The sequence below is a fragment of the Lepeophtheirus salmonis genome, chromosome 9 (genome assembly GCF_016086655.4).
Source record: "Lepeophtheirus salmonis chromosome 9, UVic_Lsal_1.4, whole genome shotgun sequence".
NCBI classification, from domain to species: domain Eukaryota; kingdom Metazoa; phylum Arthropoda; class Copepoda; order Siphonostomatoida; family Caligidae; genus Lepeophtheirus; species Lepeophtheirus salmonis.
The window spans coordinates 19072289-19093711 of record NC_052139.2 but is presented as its reverse complement, the minus strand read 5'-3'; the positions used below and the strand labels follow the sequence as shown (position 1 = coordinate 19093711).

At 31.3% G+C, this 21423-nt stretch overlaps 1 protein-coding gene and 1 long non-coding RNA gene across 4 annotated transcripts in view; one reads left to right on the top strand and one right to left on the bottom strand.

Annotated features, from left to right (window-relative positions):
* Blimp-1 (PR domain zinc finger protein 1) overlaps positions 1–21423 on the bottom strand; it is a 46612-nt gene that overhangs the window by 5365 nt on the left and 19824 nt on the right. Inside the window, exons 2-4 of one of the 2 annotated variants that reach the window (XM_040719223.2) lie at positions 2678–2865; positions 1781–1912; positions 1587–1694 (exon numbers count right to left, since the gene is read on the bottom strand). The gene's annotated coding sequence lies outside the window, so the exon portion shown is untranslated. Of the gene's footprint in view, positions 1–1586; positions 1695–1780; positions 2866–21423 lie in introns of both variants that reach the window. The other variant, XM_040719222.2, reaches the window with a different exon arrangement.
* LOC121124111 (uncharacterized) lies at positions 597–1542 on the top strand. 2 transcript variants are annotated; one of them, XR_005866240.2, is made up of 2 exons: positions 597–917; positions 979–1542. It is a non-coding gene; the product is annotated as an uncharacterized lncRNA (long non-coding RNA). The 2 variants fall into 2 exon arrangements; XR_011781701.1 differs by having other exon boundaries at positions 976–1542.

Below are 21423 nucleotides of genomic sequence, written 5' to 3'. Positions count from 1 at the left end.
GTCATGAAATACTTTTTCTCTTTCTATTCATTTTCTGCTGAGTAAATGTACTTATTATTCACGTCCATATGTATTATGGGTGGCGATGATTGATTAGGAGGGATTACTATTGTTAAACTTTGGTTAATTATTCGTCGCGTTTGGTAGGGGATTGTCCCTTTTCAGTTGTGTATCTGAGAACTATGAAGAAGAACATTGAACTCAGTTAGTAACACACAATACTAGAGAAGAAAAAACCAGTATCTGCTTCACTCTAGATATACACATAGTAATAGAGGCGAAGGAAAGAGCCTCTCTAGCTCTGAAAAGGCCTTGAAAGAGCAAAAATAAGCGTTTTGAGAAAGGAGGTTTCAGAATTTGTACTTTAATTTTATTTGCAACTGATCATCTCCCCCCCTCCTACTACAAGAATTGGCAAAAGGAAGGGAGGGAATTTACTGGTGCTGCTGAGAAATAAAAGTTTATTTTACAGAAACATATATTTATAATGTACGTATAGACAATACTACTGCGTCTGTTTAATAGAAAGAGAAAGAGGAGAAGAATGAAGGAAGGAAAAAGGGAAAAGAAAGGAAGAGAGTAGTGGAGGGGGAAGAAGGAAGGAAGGGAAAAACGAGAAGGAATAGAAAGGGAAGTTATTATTCATATTATCGCTGTTGAAAGGGGGGATGATATTGAAATTTCAATTAATAATTTGTGTATCTAAGAGTTTTATAAAAATTATATCATAAATAACACCCTTATATGAATAGAAGGCTGGAGAAGAATAGGAAACTGTCAATGAGGAATCTATTTAAAGCTGAAGAGGGAGAAAAAAGACGAGAAGTAGGCAGACCGACGACAACGACAACAACAGTGTACAGGCCAATGAACTCTCCGAGCGCTCCACGACGTTCGCCCCAACTGTGTAACTACTAGTAACTACAGTACCAGGAGTAATAACTAAAAATATTAATATCAATTGTATGTTTGAAGTAGGTGACTGACAGAGTGATTCTTCTACACCATGATAGTCGGTTGTTCGTACGTAGTATGTACATCAATGGCAATAATAATTATAATCATAAGCAAAAGATGAATGTAATGAGAGTAGAGTCTGACAGCATCAGCTCGAAGAACCAACAACTAAGGAAGAGAATATGTCAGATGAAGGAGTTGCGGAACACAGACGACAGCTGATACATAATAATAACAGATATGACGCTATACGTACATCTTCTCATAAACTCTCCATTTCATATAAGCGCGTCAAGAGAAAAACGAGGAGAAGAAGTACTACTATTATTATAATGTGTAGAGTTCGCACTCCTATTGGCCTCTTTTATTGCAAATTTGATCAAGTAATACAGACTACTATTAGTCATATACATACATAGATAGCCTATAAGCAGCACTGTGCAATATATTTATTGTATACAGATAGTTATGTATTTGATGTTTTAATCATTATGATTTGATGGTGTCCTTGACGCGTGTCATTGAACCCTCATTTTATCATTTCATATGTGTACTTATAAACATAATAAAATGATGGGAAAATGATTTGTGTTATATATCAATAGAATATAGTACTCTACTTTACTTACTGTATGGAATATGATAATATGAATCCACAACAACTGGAGAGTTTAGATAAGGAGTTGATGGCGAGAGTTGTTGATATGGATATGATCACCTCCTTAAATGATGAATTCCTTTGTAATAATAATTGTATGGATTAAGATTTAAGTTGCTTCTCATACCTATATCGTATTATTATGTTTGTTCATCAGATACTTACCCTCCTTGTGCAGAAAGAATGATTATAATAATGGGTGGATGAATAGATTTCCTTATGTAGCGTGGTAGGGTGTAATGTATATGTTAGCTCAGGCTACAACTCATCAAAAACGGAAAAAAAGCAAAGATGTCTCTGACAATTCAAAAGCATAGAGGAGTAAGGTATATTGACCTTGTTACTACATAGAGATTTTACTCTATATATATTTATATAGAGAGAGAAGAAGAATTTAGTTTCATTTTATGTTGTATAAAAAGGAGAACGAACGAACGAAAAGGGGGGAGGGGGAAGAAACACGAAGAGACTCAGGGAATTTCACTTTCACTTCATTCCGTCTTTCTCTCTCTCCCCTTCTCTGTCTGAACAGTTTTCTCTACACCAAACGAACATACATACATATATGTATTGTATATAGTTATATATTAACTTTTTGCAAAGCAAATTGTATATTAAAAATACTTGCGTAATGCTTTCACTAAAAAAGATGGCAAAAAATTGAAGTGTACTGACTTATAAAAGGAAAGTCTTTCTCCTTAATACATGTATAAATTTTGTGGAACAAAGACATAAAGTAAGAAAGACTGAGAGAGACTCCAGCTGAAAAAAACATGTTAAATAGTAGTATGTATACATATAGTAGAAAGGAGAAAAGCCGGTTCTTTAGCCGTAAGGGCAATGACCTTATTTATACTCACTACACAAAAAAAAAAAAAAAAAAAAGTCATCGGTCTATTCGGAGGGACCAGAGCATTGACTTTTTCCCCTCTCTCTCTCACTCAGTAACCCAGAATCTGAATTAGCAATATATATATAGTAACGTAAAAATAGGGAAAGGTCAGCATGTTTCTTATATTTAGCTAGCAAAAAAAAAATCAAATCATGAGGGTCTTGATATACTTCAATCCTTGAGCTATGCTTTTGAATCTTCCGGAAGAGTTCTTGTAGTCGCCGATGGATTTTTTGGTGTTGTGGTTTTTTTGTAAAGATAAATTTATGTAGAGAAGGATTCATATAAACATTCAGGATGAAAAAAAAATCCCAAAAACTCTGCTTTTTTCCTTTTTTCAAATTTCGAAAGTCCAAATCTGCAAAATGTAAAATAGGAAATTAACAACAAAGAGAAAAACGGAGTTATACAGAATAGCATAAAATACATTTATACATGATACATCTATATGGGAAAAAATAGCGTGTCTGTGCATATGTTTACTATACGCCTTTCTTTAATTTATATACCCTTTATACTCTTTCTTTGTTGCCAACCCCCCGTCTCCCCTACTGAGAGTAAGAAAGGCCTAGGAGCTTGGTAACACATAATATTTTATTGATTTTTTCTTTTGTTAAAAGAAGTTTTTAATGCATATATCTGTCGTTTTACTAAATAAGATTAGTAGAATTTGATTACTATAACAAGTGTTTTTTAGACTTTTTTGCCCTGTGTCCACTCAATAAAGGCAGGAGTTTGTCTAAAACAAATGTTAGTTGTTGAAACATCCTTTAAAATTTGGGGAAACAGAATAGAATAGAGAAAAATTTATAGGGAATAATGACTTTAGTAATGATACAATTTCAACCTTACATATTAAATTTCTTTTGGGAGGGAGGATGAAAGGAGACCATGAGCCGTACGCAATTTGGACTTAAATTAAAATGAAGGATAACATCTTCAAGATATGGGATTTTGAAATATGAACATCCCCTATTGTTTTCTTTTTTCTGTGTCAATTGTGTCGTATTGCAGACATGAGGAGCAGGAAAGAATTGAAAGTTTGTTGTTTTAATTAAGATGAAATTTGCAAAGTAAGTCTATGTTTACACTTGATATAGATATGATGACTTTAGACAGCCAAACTGTCAGACAATTTGGCAACAAGCTCATCCTATCAAGGAACATGATATATATATACGTAATGAAAATCGCTGACATATCTAATGAGGAACATTGTCTACATGCTATTTACTACCTAAAAATACTTTTTTTACTGACAACAAATGCAATTCATTGCAAATTATGCATTTATTTGTATTCTTTTATTTTTTTATTGTTATTGGACTGATTATATTAAAAACATTAATTTATCCCGTAAAACTTTCACTCTACTATAAGGTACATATTTGTGTTGGTTTCGGTCTGAAAATCTTAGAGCAAATTCAGACCTTTGAGAAAGTTCAATTCAGACTGGTCTCAAATAAAAATTCGCTCCTATAGAAAAATTCGGTCTGGATTGGTCTCATTGAAAAGATTACTTGTTTATGACGTCTGTTGTTTTTAAAAATTGTGTGCATGGGACAATAACGTCATATCTGATTAAATTTGGCATGATAAAAAAAAGAAATGGTATTATGACCCTAACAATTTAAAGAATATTTTGATAGAGACCAGCATAGCTGCCAGTATTAGATCAACTACAGGCAGTTTCGACGAAGGGGGTTGGAAATAAACAAAGACATACGCAAGAATTACTCCGACGTCGATCCTTTATTCTACTTTGAGTCCAACAAGGACTTACAATTATAAATCTCCAACAAATCCTCAGGGTTTTTCTCCGTCTTTTATGAGGACAAAAAAAAGTACAATCAGGTTTGGAATATATTTGAATGGCGTAGAAAAGTAAGTTCACTCCTTAGGAATTAAGAAATCATGACAACAGCTTAAGAAAAAAAAATGCAGCCATTAGCTGGTCTTGTTTGGTCTTTAAGATAGCATTGGTCTTCCTTTCCACCATCTTTTATATAGCAAAGTCCAGGGGATTGCAATTAGTTCAGGAGGGAGGCTAAAATTATTTTGATTAAAAATGCACAGTTACTTGTAATAAATTTTATGCATAAAACATAATTATATTTAGAAAAATTTAATTTATTTTTGCAACAAAAAAATCATTCATAAATTATTTAGAGTGCATTGAACTGAATATTTAACTAATTCAGAAACTGCCAAAGGAATTTTTATCCTATTTCCAAACAAGCTCCACTTTATATATTCATACAAGAATTAACAATTATTTATTGGTGAGGTTTCTCAACTGTCCAGGTAAAACAAGGCAAAAATGAACACTTATAAAAAGTGAAATTACAAAAAGAAACGGTGCAGTTTCTCATCAAAAAATCACTTATATGAACTTCACTTCATAAAAAAGTGGGACCTTAGATAAAATAGTTGCACTGTGTCTATTGAAGGTTATTAAATAATTATTTACTATTTTTGGTAGATATATAATACATTTAACAGACTTGAGAGCCTCTCACTCATCATTTTGCAGCAAAATAGTAGAAAATGTAAATATACGCTGCAAAAAATATTTGTTACACGAGGGATGTAATCAATTAGTGGTACACAGAGATAAATTAAAGTCCAGCTAATTGGGTCAGCGAATATACTGGACATTTTGAATCCACTTTGTTAGAAAATAAGTGTTTATTTTTTTTACTATTTGAATTCTAGAAACCTAGAATAATCACGCAGAGCTTTCCCCTACATGAGGAAAATATATAAAAGGTGCGATTAATTGAAAATAATGAAAAAATAACACATGAGCTGAAAAGCTTCACACATAAATGGTGCATTTTTTTTTTTTTTAATTAAAATCTTTCAGTTAGTATCAACCATTTAAATACAGATGTCAAACTTTCATGACGATCTGTTTTTTAGTTTAACAGTTATTCTGCTACTTGTGCTGTTTAAAAAACACTAAATTAAAAAAAAATGTATGTTTTAATTTTATAGTAGTGCTTTTTGATGGGGAAAAGCCGTTTTCTTTGTTAAGTACGGGACTTTTCAGCGCATTTGTTTAAGAAAAACGAGCTAAGCTGCATCTTTGATTATTCCATATTTCTAGAATTGTATGATTTCACTACTTAAAGGGTCTTGAAATGAAAAGTCATATAATAAAGAAACCCAGACTAAAGGGAAGCTTGCTGTTTTGCTGCTTAACCTTACAAAGTATACAACCTTACATGAAGTGAAGACCCCTGATATACGTATTTAACGCATATACTACACAATATTATGTAAATAAGTTGAAAACCAATACAATCACTGAAAGGAAAAGTATGGAAGGGATGAAAATTGACAATATTATAATTTATACCCCTCTACTAGAGAATGAATTGTGTGACCTTCATTCGGGTTTTTTCTGAATATATTGGACTCATAAATTTTCATTTCATATCCAATGTTTTTTTTGTTTTTTTCAATAATAATATACCAACAGAAAAAACGACATTTATTCATTTTTTTCTTCGTTTTCTTCTTGAATAGAATTCAATGACCTTTATTAAAGAAGAGGAGCGGAAGAAGCAAAAAAAAAAAAAAAAATTACAACTTTTACTTTTAAAGAAGAAAAAAGAAAAAAATATGTTTGCGGGGGAGATTTCAGTATCTTCTTCTAATCTTTTGTGATCACCTTTATGACCCCTCATACATACATAAAGAGATTCCCTACATATTCCATTGTTATCATGGGCAAGGTCAAACAGTTCTCCCCTCTTTCTCTGTCTGAAATGGAATTCCATCATGATGGATTCAAGGTTGAATTATATTCAATCCTATCAACATAATATAATAATAAGTAATTGCTAGTTTATTCAGATGTGCAATGACACTTACCAACATTTTTAAACTACATGGCGGAAAATTGTGTGTATAATGGGTATGCTAAAATAAAACATGAATCAATATGGTTACCCTGAAAATTTAAATAATGTTTTGGAGGAGATCAGCTACAATCAGCTGTGACAAGGGGCGAAAGAAGCAAGGAAATAAACAATAACATTTCCAAAAATTTACTGCGATGTCGATTCCTGATTCTTCTCTGAGTCCAACAAGGACTTAAACTCGGTAACAAATCCTCAGGATCCTTTGAATATAATTGAATCTATTTAGGCAAGGAAGTTCACTATACAGGAAATAACTAATGATGACAACTGCTTAAGAAAAGAAAATTCATATTACCAATACCAAAAAAAAACGGTTCAGCAAAAAAATTCACACGATCTACATAACTAGATATCAGTATCTAGACCAGGGCCAGTTTTAATGTGAATGAGCCTGGTGGAAAAATAAATGTACATAGTTCTATTTTATCTTTTCTTTTATTGTTTACCTTATTTTTTAAATACATTTAAAATCTTTCTGGTCAATAATTTGAGAGACTGCTCGTAGATGAAGAAGTCCTGGGAAATGATGGATGAGGAATTTAGATACATTTTTAAGTAGGAACTTAATCTCAAACGAGAAGTTGTATGGTTATAACAAAACAAGTATAAAGTACAGGATTGCATCAAAGTCCTTTTTTAAACTAAAAAAGATGATTGCTGACGCATGGTTCGAAAATCAGGTTTTTAAAAGATCATTGGTAACTGCAGCTCTTAACGAGCAAGTACTTTTAAAAGAAACATAATCCTGCTTTATTTTAGAGGATAGTTTTATCATTTTTAAATGTGAAGAAATCATTAGTGTATCCTTTAATTGAGAAAAAGAAGGAGATCATCAAAAAATAAAATAAAAACTCTAATTGTATAAACTTTGTTTAAAGAATATTTCTAAGAGTTTCTATAATTTTCCAGAACCAACCCAACACTAAAAAATATGTTTAAAAAAATTAATGATCATATATTTGTAATTTTACAACAAAAAATCAATTCTACGATACGCAGTGTTTATAGAAAATACTTACAGAGTGACAAGTTGCATCTAAAGACAACTCAAAACCCATATACATGTTCACACAAACATACGTAATAATTATTGCTTTAGTCAAGTAACAATAAGGAAAAAAGTGATAAGGATCATTTGAACGAGGATTCATGAAAAGGATCTGAGAAAACAATTTTTATCATAACGAAATAACAATAAATGTGTAATCTCATTTATTGAAAAAAAAACACACAAGGATGAATGACGTCCTTATTAAACGTCATCACTGACACATTACATGCACCCCTTTGGTACAAGATTAGATTTAATAATGACGTCATTTATCTTGTAATGTTTGTTATATGAAAATCTCGCTGAAATTAACAACGCTGAAAAGAAGGTCGCCCAAAAAAATACTCGCTGAAATTAATATTGCTAATATGGCACTCGCTGAAATTAACGTTTCTCAAATGAACGGATACGATATAAAATATTTGAGTAAGCAAACTGATTTATATAAGTATTAGTGTATTGATAATTTTTGGCCCTAAGTGATCCCCCAATATAAATATAATAATAACAAAAACATCCGCAAGGGTGGGCTGGAGGGACTTTAAGATCCCCTCCCTCTAATGAAGGAATTTGGTTTTTGCTAGAAAATGTATTCTTTGAAATTTAACTTAATTTTTAATTTTTTTTTCCCTAAAAATATCTTCTTTTAAATTATTTTTGGTAAAATTTAATATTATGTAAATACCTCTACGTTTTTAAATTTTTCTTCAACAAATTTGATATTAAAAAAATTTCAAAAACCAAGACAAAAAAAAATGTATATATTTATATTCCTGCTGACGCCCCTGAATAATGTTGATGAAAGCAAGCAACGCACCTGTGTAGACAGTTACGTCCTAGTTTTGCTATTATTAATTGTACCCTTTCATTTGAAGGCCCTTTGAGCAATAAAATCCACCTTTTACATATAAATGAAAAAATGATTATATATAATTTTTTATATAATAGTTATGTGATTTTTAAGATCGATCTACTTTGACCCTGAATTGATTTTGCTTCATTGTCATGAAAAACAGCAAATAAACTTAACTCAAATTTACTTTCCTAAAATATATAAAACAATATCACTTTTTTCTATTAGTTTCGACTACTCAAGGGCGTAGATAAAGTTTTCAAATGGGTTTGGAGGGTAAAAGGAGATAATTTTATCATATTTTTGGCTAGTGTTGATTCAGTCCTTACTTAATCAGTCCAGTCCAGTATTAGAACATGTCCTTTGTACTGTCATTATACTACAACAGATTTTGAGTGACGTCATAAAGGACCGAACTTTATAAGTTTTAGGAAAGATATGCAGGATTGACTTCTTGTAGCCAAAGGTGAAGAAAAAAAAATGTTTAATTCATCCTCTATTTTAAAAATTAAATCTATTTTTTTTTCATTCTTCATTCAGCGCTGGACTTAAGACTTGATCTACTCTTCTAAATCTGGTAATAGAAGACGATTAAAAGTATATATAAGGTATATGTAGTGTACAATTTGCGGATTAGAGCAAGTTGTAACTTGTATAAGAAAATTGTACCAGATGCAAACAAAAAAATGAAATGAAGGATTTATAATATTTGAAATGGGCATAATACTTTAATTAAATATTCTATGGATGATCTATACATTAATGTTGTAATTTTGACACTTTAAATTAAACAAATTACTATCAGGGGGTGAGGCTTTGCTTTTGAATTTTTTTGTAAAAAATGTCAATAATCTGCAGATATTCTGAAAAAATAATTTTTTTGGAAAAAATTTCAAAACCCAGAGCTGTTCAGAAAATACAGAATTTAAAAAAAAATTTCAACTATTAAATTTTTTGGAAAAAAATTTCAAAACCCCTGAGTTGTTCTTAAAAAATGAATTTTTACAAATAAAAATTCTTAAATTAAATTTAAGGTATAAATTTTTTAGAAAAAAAATTCAAACCCCAGAGCTGTTCACAAAAAATGATTTTTTGGCAAAAAAATTTCTTAAATTAAGTTTCAAATATAAATTTTTTAGAAAAAAATTTCAAATATAAATTTTTTAGAAAAAAATTTCAAATATATCATTTATGTGTAAAAATTTCAAAAAATCCATAACTATTTAAAGACAATTAAATTTTTTCGGAAAAAAAAATTGAAAAATTTAATTTAATTTCAAATATTACATTTTCTATTAAGAATAAAAATTCCTAATTTTTTTTGGAGGGGGGAAGGGGCTAGAGGTCCTCCAGCCCTCCCCGGCAGCCCCAGTGATAGAATGTAATAACTTAGTTATTAATGAGAATGATCAATGTTACAATTGAATAATGCATTTTAAAATGGATACATTACAAATTGTGCAATTTACTTTTATAAGATATAACTTGTAAAGGCATCGCAAGATAACAATTAAAATAAACTGATACTTTTTAGATGAATAGTTGACAGTATCTGGAATTTTCTTATATCCAATGTATATAAAATAATCTATTAATTAATTATGAAATTTCCTATTTCGAGACAATCAGTGTTTGATTTTTGAGAAATCGTCCATATTTGTAGCTTATCTTTCTGTAAAAGTGTTCTTGCGAGGACTGATGATATGTAACCGTAATGATTGAAAAGTAATGTGAAATGAACTTCAAAAGAAACATACAGTAGAAAGTGCCTGCGTCAGCTTATGTTTTTATAAAAACGGAATAATCCTCATGGGAATTCATAAGAAGTTAATACCAAAAAAAAGAAAAGGTCCAAATTTGATTTTATATAAACTATTGATAAAAATAAATTTGTTGGATAAAAATTTCAAAAAGTTAATGTTTCTTTAATTTGGGGGAGGCTACAGCCCCTCCATCCCACCCCCTGCGGACGCTCATGATGTTTCATGGACATAATTAGAGTAATATCTATATTGTAACATCCGGAAGTATCAATTCATTAGAGTCTAACGGATCCATATGTACTAATATGTGTTAATCTACAAAATAGTCCAATCTCTGTACAAATGAATCTACTTACAAATTTAAATTGATAGAAAGAGGTGTAAGTATGTATGTTTGTAGATATCTCAATCAATCTATATATACTCGTAGATATGAAATCAGAATTATTTTTACTCAGAAGTTTTTCAAAGGTGAATCTGTATATGTAATACATACTCAAATAACATAGAAGGATTCAATTATTCTTTGAAAATATAACACTTATATGCAATTCAATAGATAAGAAGCAGAAAATATAAATGAGGTCAATGAAAGTAGAGTTTTGCTCCAAATAATATATGTGTTTGTATGTATGGCGTAGATTTTATTATTGTTATTATTATTATTTTTTTTTTTTTCATTACGCTATTTTATTCATCTCATGGTAAAGACTGAAGACCCATTAGGAAAAAGCTCTACAGACACAGGCATGTTACTTATTGAGGCATTCTTCTGGTTTTTGGAGGCTGTAGTAGCCAGAATAAGATTGATGAACTTGAATCTATGTATGTGGCCCGTCAACATGAAAGCAAGTTATAATGATTTTTCTTTCTCAAAATTGAGTGTGGACTTTCACTGATTGGTATTGTCCAATTCTATCAAACAATTTCAAAAATTTTATTCTTGAATTTTTTTCCCAAAATAAGTAAATTTTTTAATAATAGCTATGAACTTTTGAATTTTTGTGGATAGCTGTGGGGTTTGGATTGTTTTTTCCAAATAATTTATTTTTGATATTTTTTCAAAAAAATCTTAAATATTAAGTCCAAAAATTCCTTAATTGGGGGGTAGGCGAAAAAAAAAATATATTTAATAATTTTTTGTGAATATCTTAAAAATAGTTAAATCTCAATAATAAATAATAATACACTAGAACGGAATCGGCAAAATAAACATTATTTTCCAGATGCCGATTCCAGAAAAAAATACCCGATTATGTGAATTTTTGATTTTCACATGCGGGTGTGCAATTTCCATCCCCTTGCAGACACCCTGACTTAAAGTAGGCGAAATTGATCGTTACAGTTAAATAACTAAAACTCCAATAACAATAAAATAAATTGATATGTTTTATTTAAAAGCTGTCATTTTGGTCTCAATATATGTAAGTTTATTAAATCAAAAAAATGTTTTAAAATATATCTAAAATTCTTGGGTATCTTTTTTTATCCCACAAGTTTAAATAATAAGCCCATCATTGACTTAAATAAGTGTATGAAATAAAAAAAATAATTGGGATTATTATTTTTGTAGCATATTGTTTTTATATTAACGCACCGGACAGAGCAGTACATATCTACAAAGAGTACAAGGGAGTCATCGATATGATAGTTTTTAAGATAACAATGGTTAGTGAGTATCTCAGGAAAATTTTTCTCCTATCTTCAACGTTTGTAAACTAACGCAAGAAACACACTTTTTCCGTCTATAATTACGATAATCCACAATAACCACAAAAATAGGTTTTATTGTAGACTAACTATCTACACAGTTGTGTAACTACATAATTTGCAACTCATTACCAATCCAACTAATATATTTATTTTCCATATGAACTCTAATACGAGTATTTTACACACATTAGCAGAAAAGTTCATATTAATACTTTCATTCATAGGAATCTTATGCAATAATCATTATCATATATATTATATAGCAGCTTTTATTTGCCATATTATGATCTCCTCTTTGTTGTTTGTTCGCAAATTCTTTCTATGGGGAGGAGTAGAGATCCAACAACAGCAACATATTTTACACATACATGGTAACTTGCACAATTTCCTTTGACCTTCTAACATTAAAGAGAGATAAGGGAAAATTAATTCTACATTTAATCTACTTTTGTAGATATAAGTTATGTAAATATTTAATAGCAACACACTATACAATTTATTAGTTAAATCCATCAAATATGACTCAATGTACCTACAACAATAAGAGGAAATTGCAAAATAATTAGGCAATAGGTATTAGAAATTGGATGATATCAATAGTCTTTATAAATGATTGGATGCACGCGTATCTTCGAAAGCATTTGTTACGGTTGGCGTTACTAGCTTTCATCAGGTGGAGGGGCCTAACCCCAAAAATTATCAACACATTATAGGGGCGGCCGATAGGGGTTGACTGGAGGAGCTGTTGTAGCCCCCCTCCCCAATCAAATATTTTTTTTTCTGAATAAAATTTTTTTACACGGAAATGCAGGGAATTTTTTTTGTAAGGATAATCCTGTGGTTTAATAAATAGGTTTATTATTTACTAGTGCTAAGCTCCTGGTATTACCCTGAGTAATTAGGTGTCGTCTCAGGGGCGCCCACAGGGGGGGAGGGGGCTTGAGGAACTGTAAATTAAATTAAGGAATTTCCCCTCTTAACTAGAAAGTTTAACATTGGTTCAAAATGTCTAAAATTGAAATTTAATTTATTTTTCTAATATTTTTCCTAAAAATTAAATTTTTTGTGAATAACTATGGGGTTTTGAAATGTCTCATAGTAAATGAGTGGTTGCATGTTTTGTTACAATCTATTTTTCTAGCCCAGAAGTCGTTACTATACATTAAATTGAAAATTTTAGTAATAGTTATGTCATAGACTATGTGTGGTTAAGTGTTTTTTTTTCTTCAAAATATGCCTCTCTTGCCCAGCAGTTGGTACAATACATCACATTGAAAATTTTAGCAAGCCCAATTACATGATGATATAACCTTGTATTACTATTAACCTTGTTACATATGATTTACATTATGGAGGACTTTACACAGTATGCATCCTGCAGACAAGTTCTATTCTATAAGTGCATTCTATAATTCATTAAGACCACATCACTGTTATTTCTTAGATCGAAATATTTTTATGATATACATCATGGAGCACTATATGCACTGTACGCAGTGACTGACGTGGATTCATACATACAGACAGAACAACTTTGTTTTATAAAAAAAGAAGATATATGATTTGACAAAGTGGGGGAGTTAAGCCCCTTCATAAAGTGAGGACTCATAACCGAAGGATATAATATTGAATTAGTTACTGCTATTACATGATTGAAAAGTAGACCAGTTTGATTTTTCAACTTTTTTCGAATTTCGATAACGGGTAGTGCGGAAAAGCATTAATCATTATTTTGCACCGATTAATTATGATACAGATTACTCTAGCCTATAAAAAAATTAAAAAAGTTTTTTCCAAAGCAACTCTATTGATCAAAACGAGAAAATAACATAAGAACATTTTGATCTTTCCTTTCTGAAAATGTAAAAAAAAAATACCCTCTAAACATCAAATTTTCCCAACTTTTTTTTTGTTCCATATGACAATTTTAGAAAATAACTTTTTGCAATATTTTAATCGGTTAAAAAAATGTTTATCAAAATTATTTAAGCAAAGTAACTAATTTTTTTTTTAGTATCTATATTGCCTAACTAAATAGTTTTTCCCATTTTTCATAATCTTATCGAGATGTGCGACGTAAAGAGTACCACGTAGGACAATGCTATTTTGCATAAGTCATTTTCATACCATATGACAACTTTTCCGAACTAGCCGTAATCCAAATTCGAATTAAGTTGAAAATGCGACCGGTCTTTTGAAAAGGCTGATTTGTGAGAGATTGATTTGATTAAATAATATTTGAGTTAACAAATACGGATTCATCCATTTGATCTGAGCTAAGTAATTTTATGAGGATCACCGTTTCAAAAAGCGAGAGCAATCTGTATGGAAAACAAATTGGACAAATCTAGGTAATTAATCAATCTTATATTGTATTTTTTATCTAAAAAGGGATGCAATCCTTGTGGTGCACTCTTTTTAAGAATTAATTATTTTAATTATACATCAGCGTTTTTTTTACAGTGCCACATTTACAATATTGGAGCAAATATCAAAATTTCTAAAAAATGTATCTGATACAATGCAGATATAGTATATTTTACCCAATCTATCTGCCCACGTCTTGTCAGTACTAGGTTTGTTCATTTGTAAATTAGGGGATCCCAGTAAGTAATCAATAATTTGGAATAATAATTAAATTCTATTTTTAGGGTTAAATAATAAATCTTAAGCTGTTCTTAAATAATCTTATTTTCTCAATTCTCATGTTCTTAATTTTTAAGGACATTATCAGTCACTAATACAGTGAACCCAGTTAATTAATTTGGACACTCGCCTATTTGGGTGAGTGATGCTTAAAACCTAGTAGCCCAGATATAATTTCACTCGTTCGAGGATGGAACCACTCGCATTGCGAGTGCGAGTATGTTAAATTATTTCATAGTAATACTGCATGGGTTGTTTTTATAGGCCCTGGGTCCCACTATTTTGAGTGTCAGATTCCACCCTTTAAAAGCTATGATAAAAAAAAAAAATAAAAATTGGTTAAATTTTGAATTATTCATTTATATAATTATTTTACAAAAATTAGTTTAGCAATTCAATAATCTTTTGCTCTTACATGACAAGGTCCATAGTGAAGTCAATCATTCAAACCAACCACCTCCAGCTTCAATCACAGCCGCCAACCTAGTACCGGCATGGATGAAGAACCCCGTATCATTGTTGCCACTACGTTGAGATTGTAACCCTACATGGAGTCAACAATGTTGTGTACACGTTTATTGGAGTTTCTCTCCAATACCTCTCATACATAGTAGTCCAAAGAATTCAGACCCAAAGGGCTAGAAGGCCACATTTCCTTTGCCCAAAACATAAAGGTCTTAAAAACGTGTCTTTTTCCGATTAACTGTTTTGGACAAACCACACCAAATTAAAAACTCTACCATAACACCAGATCTGTTAAGCTCCCTAGACTCATTATCTATGAAGTCAATTACGTATTTTGGTATGCCACGGAGGTAAACAATAATGACCACACGGTGTTCGTATTCGGAATAAATCCCAAGGATTTCGTATTTTTATTATAAAACTTTGTCAGCTAAATCTGATGAGCAAGGTTTCATAAATATATGTTTTGGGGTTACCAAGATTTTGAGCTCTAAACATGATCCGAATTTAAAATCCCCACCCTGTTCATATAGAAAAAAACCTTATGAATATCCAACAACTAATTCTCAAATAGTGATATTTCGGAAGTGGATAATTATCAAGATATTTATTAGCCCAGTAATATATGCGTATTTTTACCAATAAATTATTTAGAGAAGATCATAAACTTTTGGAGATTTGGAGGTACTCTACATAGTAATAGGTACATTGGACAAACGAACTCAAAAGTTTATACATAAATAAATACATAATTATTCATGTTTTATTACTTTATTCGTTGTACTACTGACTGAAAATCGTCATTGTTTTTGTTTTAAAAATGTTATTAATTAAGTACATTATATCCATGTTAATTTTTTTATGGTGTTTTTTTATAATGACCATAAAGATATTTATTCAATGATTAGATTCAATCCACTAAATATATATGTATGTGCAAGTTGCAGCCAAAAAATGATATGAATCATTTAGATTAAGAGTCGAAAGTAGGCTCAAATCCCTTCATTCCATTATTTTTGAAAAAAAAATCCATTAAAGTGATCATTTTTTTAATTATTTCCAACTTCATTCTTTTTTTTTTTTTAAACAAAACGACTACAATGTGGTAAATTTATTAGCCAACAAAAAAAACTTTTTCCAATTGCAAGATGCCCATTTTGAAGTACTGCTAAGGATATCATTTGATCATTTTCCACGTGACTTATGATAATTTTTTCAACCCTTTGCAGAATTCACCTTTAAAATCCTGTTAAAAGGGTAAATTTCTAGAAGTTGTGTAGCTAGGTAGTAAACGATAAATTCATGCAATGGAACGACGTAGTGTGAGAAATTACCGTTTTTTAACTCAATTTATTTAGTTAAACACATGGTCGTTCCTAAAGAAAGAAATATACTTAATGCACATGCACTTCAAAGACAATTCCTAAGTCAGATAGAGTAATTGTAATACCATAGTGTTTACTTATACTTAATAAGTAGAACTCAATCTAACCAATTTTTTTTTTAAATCTAAGCATTCTCAGTGCCCCTAGTTAACAACGAAGTAGCCAACTAAATTAGAACTTATGGTTGTCGTTTCACCACTTGGTTTTAGCTTTGGTCCTGTAGTAAAAGTTGTCTTTAGAGAACAATCAAAAAGAACAGCGTGCTGTGTCAGTCAGTGCCGGTTGGTCCATTGAAATATAAATAGTTACTTATTAGATATTTAATAAAGGTTCAGTGATTGAGCGTAAATAATTAGTTACAAAAAAAAAAAAAACGCTGGGCTCTCTAGCTTAAGTACAAATCGAAAAAAATGACACTTGAATGTGATTGACGAATTTTCATTCGCGCACTCCAAGTAGTTGGGCGTCTCCAAGAGCACTGTCTACGCCGTCAGCAAGTCTGAAACGTTGGGAGGAAGATGGGCTCTGTCAAAAAGGCCAAACTCTACACGGAGGAGTGAAAGAAAACAGTCAAGGCCAATCCCCTCAAGCCCATGTGATCCCATGCAAGAGATCTAAAGATTTCACAACAGACTGTACAAAGAGCTATCAAAAAAAGTGGGTGGAAAGAGCCTTATGAGGGTCGAGAGACCCCTTTTGACACCAGTACTCCTCTGTGTAAGGCATTTTTTATTTGAATGAGAGCATATAACTAATTAAATAATAAAGATTTAACATATTTGTATACTTTCTCAAATTAAAAATAAACTAATCTTATTATACAAAATCTCAGAGTATTTTATACAAATTCAGATCCACTCGAACGCTATTCCCTGGTAATTATGTCCAAATTATTGATCAAATAGTTATAAATGAATAATATTTCTTATGTTTTTTTTGTTATGTTTTAGGTGTGATTTTAGATCCGCATTGTATGGGATTCATGTTATAATAATAAAATGAAGTATAGTTGTACTTGTTTAACAAAAAAAGTAACTGTACCTTGTTTATATTTGGTAATGAAAATGGCCAACAAAATTAACACTGCCATATATTTCAAAAAGGGACGTAGACAAGGAAGCTTATTTAGTAGTAAACGGTAATTATTTTTAATTACAAAGGAAATTTTTACTTTAAGAAAATATATTATTTTATTTGCTAAAATATTTATTCATCTAAATCTGCAAAAAGAAGGGCATTGACATAATATGCACAATGGAGGAAAAAACTAAAATTGTGACTCAACTTGGACCCGAAGCATAAGAAACACAAATATCTTTAATTTCAAATTAGTATATACTAGCGGTTATACCCAGCATTGTCCCGAGTTATCAAGGGGTTGACAAAGATATATATTTTGCTTTAACAAAATAGAAGACAACTCCCCAACAAATCCATGGCGTATATTTCTTTTTTTATCAACACACATGCACATAGCTACCACCTCAATGCTTAGTAGTGTTGGATCGGTATAAAAAGACTGCAGTCTTATCTGTCCGGTCCTAATAAGATTTGTAGGTCCTTGTACCCGTCCATGTCGGTATTTTGCAGAAACTACAACAGCTAAAATTAAGTAGTTCCTAAAGGCTTTAGTTACTTCTAACTATGTCATTTTAGTCGCTGAAAGGACATCATAATTCATAATCTCTTTCAAAGAGACAAGATGTAGGGAGATCTGTGACTTGTACGTACTATTAAATATTATACCTTCTAGCTATGATTCATTATTTTTTTTAGATCCCACATTCTTCAATCCTAGATATGAATAAAGATAATAAAAAAGATAGCTAGGACTGGAAAACCAATGGATCAGTCCTTTGGGCCGTTGAATGGTAAAACAGATAGGACTGAAAGGGATGGGAGGCAATCAGTCTTAGTACTGAGCCAACATTAATACTAAGACATAATATCCTCTAAAAAAAATAAAAAGATTATAATTTGATGAGCCAGGGAGGACTTAAGCTCGTTGCTAAACCTTATCTAAAGTCAGATTCATTTTTTAAAATTTTATATGCAGTACTTTGCTCTGATACTGCATTGTAATAAGAGTTGAACTAAATATCTGCAAGATTCATTTCATTTTATAAAGTGCGCCCTGTATTTTATACTCTTTTTTTCTCTCTCTCTCTAAATACTGTATTCATTGTCGTGCCCGTGCTCATTTAGGACAGAAGACCGCAGTCCAGTCCGGTTCTATCCAGTTCATTCCCATTTTTTTGTTCCAAAAAAAAGAAAGTAAAATCAATCCTTTGTGACGTCAATGAGGGGGTCTTACTTTTTTCCTTATTCTCTTAAATAGTTGAATAAATTAAATAACCAAGTAACAATATAATATGTTCGCATTATGATGCAAAAGAAAAGTAATGTTCTTTGCAAGATATGCGCAATAATCTTAATATATATTTCACATATCTTATTTGTCTTAATAAGCCATCGCTATTTTGATGAAAAATTCCAAGGACCCCTTCCCGGAGCATGAAAGAACCCTCCCAATATCTCAAAATACTTAGGCTGTACATGTGGTGTACTGGGGGTAAAGGCATATGTAAGCACCAAGAACCCCTTATAATATGCTAGAATACACCCTTCTCACGAGTTGTGTTTATTAAGGTCAAGTACTGGACCAAAATACAGTTTAAACTCTACTTTTGCCGCGATTCTAGACACCAAGGAACCTTTATAATATTGTATAGTACACCCTAGCCCACGGATTGTGCAGGTGAGCTGCTGGGCTCGAGGCAAGTTTTTTTTTAGTTTATGAAGAAGAAAAAGTCTTCAGTAGCTCACCCTCCACTCAAGAGGATAGAGACACGAAGAATTTGATGGTCTCTTAATGAGATTCACATTTAATGTAAAGATGATAAAGATAAAGATGACTTAATCATGGAGTTGTATACTCGTACATACGTCACGCATTTGAGCCACTTTAAACTACGACACTACTCGAGTTCGAAGTGAAATTAAAAATCGTAACTTTACTTGGACTTCTTATTAAAAAAAAAGTGACTCATGCACAGCTCGGATACATACATATATATTTCCGCAGTTATGGTGTGCGATAATTCAATGTACTGAAGGTAGATAACTAAATAAATAATCCGGTAATGAGAAAATCTTGAACCTTTTGATACAATGGTATTAATTTCACTATTGATTAATCGTATCAAGAATTTAAAGTCATTTTTTACGACATACGTAAGATATAAGAGAAACTTCATTCAAATGTGTATAACGCAATTAAGAACAATATGTATATGTATGTTGGTACGTACTAGAGAAATTTTCTGATGGACTAAACGTAAATACAGGTGATTTCCGCTAATGAAAAATAAAAATAATCTACGTATCCACCTAGGTGTATGATATAAAACACATCACTTGAAAGCATCTTTTATTTATTTATCATGTATGTATTTGTTTTTCATTGTTCAAGCTCCAGTTGACTCGTAAATATAAATAAGTTTCCGGCAAGTTATCTGAGTTGAGATACTTAATAATTTTTTGTTATTTATATATACGTTATGTACAAACAGATTCTACTACTTCCAATTTCTACGTCGCATAATGTCTTATTTAATTACAGTGGAGGCAATAAGTATTTGATCCCTTGTCGATTTTGTAATTATGTCCACTGATAAAGATTGCCTATAGAGTTGAGGTCTGCATATTGACTAGGAGACTCCACGACCTTAATTAACTTATTCTTGAGCACTTCCTTGTTGCCATGGTCGTATGTATAGGGTCATTGTTGTGCTGAGAGACTCATTAACCTACCTGTCTTCATAACCCTCTCCTGAGTAAAGGAGGTTATCGCCCAAGATTTCTCGAAAGGAAGATCAAAGCATAATTTTTCTAAAGCCATGATTGAAGTTTCTTTGGGATATAGGAACTGCTTTACCTCTTAACATAATGATCTATTTTCAAATACAAGTAAATTTTGTGGAGAAACAAATGATATTTTTTTTTTGTAAAATAACCACATCTGAAATAATATAAATAAATATGGTAGCTCTGATTCCTGAGAGACGGCATATCAACTGTTGATATTTGAATTTTTGAGGAGGGAGGGGAGGGGGAGTCATCAATCTGCTAAGATAGAGGAATCATAGATCTTGGGTAAGTAAATAGATGGATCCTCTGAAAAGGTTACACCTTTAAAAACAATGCATGAATATCTTTCATTCATTTCTATCGAAGTCATCACGATCATAGATTCAAATCGAGTAAAAAGTACTTGAAGTTTAAGAACTTTCTGTCGCTTCGTAGTCCTGTACTAATTTAATTTGTTAACTTGACATATACAGGCCTCTTTTATATTACCTAATTTTTCCACTTCAGGGGCGAGATATCACGTTTCCTGTAAAAAAGGGTAGAAATTGAAAACGAGATGTCTCAGTTAAAATATACCAAGGGTTTAAAGTTCAGTACGACTTGTCCGCTGACGGTTCCAGTATCTGTAGCAAAACTATATAGGATTTTAAGCAGTCATTGTGACCGAAACTGTTATAATTGAAATGTTTTGACAGAAATTTGACTTTCTATTAGTTTTTTCTGTAAGACCTGGATGAGATAGAGAGCGGTTTGGTGAGAATTTTTGTACATCAAACTGTACCTAAATTGAATATTTTTCTTCCTCCAATAACTTTAGCTTTGTTCATATAATGTATAGAAATAAAAGAAAGTTGGTCACCTTTGGTTGCAAAGAATCTGAAAGGACGATTTCCCCACACCGTCCTCCTACAAACTGCTCCCATGAGTCCGAGTTTCCAGATCTGGTATATATGTACAAGGTTAGGATTTTAAATCCAGAACAAGTGTATACCTCGATTTCTTGGCAACCCTGAGATCTATGCTTATGCAAGTATGCTCATAAGATTCAACTAATAAAACTGTATAAGAAAAAATACAACATTCTTGAGTTGTCCGAATACGAACACCGTGCAGCATTTACTGTGCCCCTCCGTGCCGGGAACATGCCCAAGCTGATTATCAAGTTTACGTAGCTGGTCAATCGACTCTTTACAATATTACTAAGACTTTCAAGGAGTCTGATGAGCGGGAATACTTGTAAG